Source organism: Helianthus annuus, chromosome 13 (assembly GCF_002127325.2).
Source record: "Helianthus annuus cultivar XRQ/B chromosome 13, HanXRQr2.0-SUNRISE, whole genome shotgun sequence".
In the NCBI taxonomy this organism is placed as follows: Eukaryota; Viridiplantae; Streptophyta; class Magnoliopsida; order Asterales; family Asteraceae; genus Helianthus; species Helianthus annuus.
The window spans coordinates 74,182,258-74,185,869 of NC_035445.2; the positions used below are offsets into that span (position 1 = coordinate 74,182,258).

Consider the following 3,612-nt stretch of genomic DNA (forward strand, 5'->3'; position numbering starts at 1 on the left):
TCGGTTTTGAGTGCATTGAGTGTAAAAGAGTTGAAAGAAAGTTAGAAAACCATCTTTCAATCCTTTACACCTTGAATATGTTCAGATCTATGCAAGATCTTTGTTTATTCATGTGGAAATCGTTTAGATCTAAGTTGTTCTTGGTGGATTGGAGCCAAAACATGAAGTTCATAAGAACCCCATGATGACATCATCCTAGAACACCTTAAATCTAGTGATTTCATGGTTAAAAGTTAGGATTCAAAAGATAGAAAGGTGTCGGAGTGCGTGTAGATCAAGAAAGTACAAGATTTAGGTTGAAAACTTACAAGAATCGCGAGAAATTGGAAGAAATGTGGGCTGGAGCGAGCTGCTTGAACAAGGGAGTTGTCACATCACAAATGATGTGACAGAAGGGTATTTATAGGGTTTCCCAAAAAGGAAAGTGCATTGGATAGGGTGGGCCACCGATCGGGTGGCTGTCTGATCGGGTGGCAATCCGATCGGATGGTCACTTGATCGGGTGACCACTCGATCCAGTGTCCGGCGTGTTGAGTTTCGTCGTTTCGATTCGCGTGTTGAGCGTTGCGATGCGATAGAGTTTCCCATTAATCCCAACTACTATATCTAACATACAATCATCCTAATTAACTTGCGTTTAGCGTCTGCGATTCGATTGCGATAGCATTGCGATTGCGTTTCGATTAATCACCACAACATAAACATAAACAAACATGCACAAGTAACACATAATTAGCACACACACGTAAAACAATATCCAGAACTCATAAGTCGGGTTGCGAATGCGATGCGATAAGCGATAAAGCGATAAAACATGCGATAAACAACGATTAAACCTCGATTATTAACAAGTACTCCACATAATACAACTAACATAAAGAAATAAATAGACTAACTACCAGTCAAAGAAGTCAAAACAGTAGTGAAGCAAGGAGTGACATATTGAAATTAGCAATCTTTTCTTCCTTTAACTTCAATGTTGACTTTGACTTTCGAAACATGGGGTGTTACAGCCTCCCATACTTAAGGGAATTTCGTCCCGAAATTAGGCCAAATCCGTAACAAACAACTGCGGGTACTTCGCCTTCATGTCTCTATCGAGTTCCCAAGTGAACACGGCGCCTCGTTTGCCTTCCCATCGAACATTCACAATAGGAATGCGCGAGCGTCTGAGCTGCTTGGTTTGGCGGTCCATGATCTCGACAGGCTTCTCCACGAAGTGTAGTGTTTCGTTTACTTGAAGATCCTCAAGTGGTACGTACAGATCATGTTCATCCAGGCACTTTCTGAGGTTTGACACATGGAAAGTCGGGTGGACGTTGCTAAGTTCCTCCGGTAGTTCGAGCCTGTAGGCCACCTTTCCGATCCTTTCCAGAATCTTAAAGGGTCCAACATATCGAGACGCTAGTGTAACCTCCGTCAAAATCGACCCGTTTCAAAATCCGACCCGTTTAAAAAAAAAATGCGGATCCTAAACTTTAGACCTCGGAAATTTTCGCAAAATAAATAATCGTGGAAAAATATCGTTAATTTAATCCGTTTAGAAAAAAAAGGATAATTATTATTAAATAAACAAATAAAGAAAGGAAAAGATATATATTTTTCGGTGATCCCTTTCTTTAATCAACTTTGCCGCCAAAAACCAAACACAGTGACTAAGTCAGCGGCACATTTTCTTTCCTTCTTTCGTTCCTCGCTGATTTTACGGGATTGACAACTGTTCCGCGTTTCCTTGTATGACCGAATCATGAACCTAGACTTATGGTGAAACACATACGAATCAATCCAAGGATCGTTTCCATACTTTGACAGTTATACGAATGCTATAAATACCGAGTTACCCTCACACCTTTCACCACCCCCACTCTCGAAATACACGGCTGAAGGAACAAGGAGCTTTACCGGAGGCTCGCCGGAGTTCGAAGTTCGCCACATCGGCGTTCGCGTTCGGTATATCTTTCTTCGACCTTCTTTCTTTTAAGTTAATAGTTGATACATTCTCATCCCATTTGTTTAGTTTAAATCTTCTCCTGTTACTATAATAACAGTTCATGTAATAATGAAGAAGATGTCATCTTGATTTCTACATAAAAGAAATAAAAATCAAATATAATCAAATTTTGCGACATTTTCCAGTGGTTAGGATATGGATCGGAGAACCAAGGGGTAGCGGGTTCGAACCGGCTCTCCTATATTTTCGATGCAAATCTTTATCTTTTTTACTAAACCAAAAACATACCCGCTGTTCAGTTTTTTTTTAAAATCCATTTGATAACATCTGTTTTAACCACCTTTTCATTGGTAACACTGTGTTCTTTGAGTTCTTTTTTTAGAGCATTCAATGGATTCTTTCCTAGAGATATCTATACTATATTATTATAATACATAAGGTGCAAGAATTATGTAATTTACTCTTCACAAAAGGATTTTTTCCGATTTCTAATTTTTTTTGAAATTATTGGATTCACAATTTCCTTTAGACTATTGAACACTTAGTTTTATTTTCTAAATAATAATTTAAATAATAATTAACAAATTTATTATAATTCTTTTATAACACTAAAGGTTTAGTATGAGATAAATTGTAAACTATGAATAATCAATTTATAAACAATAAATATTAGGAGTAATATTTAACTAATAAATATTAATCAGACGTTCACGTGTTTCATATCTAGGATAACCGCTCTCGTTTTGTTTGTTCCTTTGGATTTCTTTACTCGTGCGCTATCTTACAAGAAATCGCAACGCAAGCAATGTGAGTATACTCGATCCCATTTTCGTTTTAAACACATTTGGGTGCAACATGTATTCTCTATTCAAATTACACAACACTTGAGTCTTGTTTTAATCACACTCTATCCACATTTAAACATGAAACAATTTGATGCTTGTTAATCTCTTATGCTATGCAAGTTGAACGTGTTAATCGCAATGCCCTTGAGTCTTGGGGTATTGCGATGTTGAACGATATGTGAACGATATGTGAACGATGTTGAACGATGTTGAACGATATGTGAACGATATGTGAACGATGTTGAACGATGTTGAACGAGATTGAACGATGTTGAACGATATTGAATGGCAAAGTAGTAACTTGTATCATTGTATTCATGTTGGATATGAGCACATTTAAACACTTTATTCTACTATACTATGTATCAAACTTGTATACTCGCCAACATATTTTTGTTGATTTTATTTTAATACATGTTGCAGGTTGTTAGACGAAGTTATCAAGAAAACAAGCTAGGATGCTTTTAGAAACCCATTTCAGCAATTAAACAATGCTTGAATTTATGTTTACTATTTGAAACGATGTATCACTCTTTAGTTTTAATAAAATGGTTTAATCTATATTGTCACAATTAGTGTTATGTTGTTTTGAGCAATTTGTACGTCTCATCCCGATGTTTCCGCCATCGGTTGGGGTGTGACAGCTAGTTTCCCTTTCTTGCCCAATCTGACCACACCCTTCCAAGGTGATACCTTTAGGAGTACGTGATCGCCAACGTCAAATTCAAGGGCTTGTGTCGTCTATCGGCGTAACTTTTCTGACGACTCCGAGCTTTCAGCAAATTGTCTCGAATTTGGAGGAATTTGCCAGTCGTT

The 3,612-nt window shown here is 37.4% G+C and overlaps 1 long non-coding RNA gene across 1 annotated transcript; it reads left to right on the forward strand.

The window, feature by feature from the left end:
• Positions 1 to 1,185: 1,185 nt before the first annotated feature.
• LOC110898171 lies at positions 1,186 to 3,357 on the forward strand. The gene is made up of 3 exons (XR_002569253.2): positions 1,186 to 1,950; positions 2,679 to 2,758; positions 3,220 to 3,357. It is a non-coding gene; the product is annotated as an uncharacterized LOC110898171 (long non-coding RNA).
• The last annotated feature ends 255 nt before the right edge of the window (positions 3,358 to 3,612 follow it).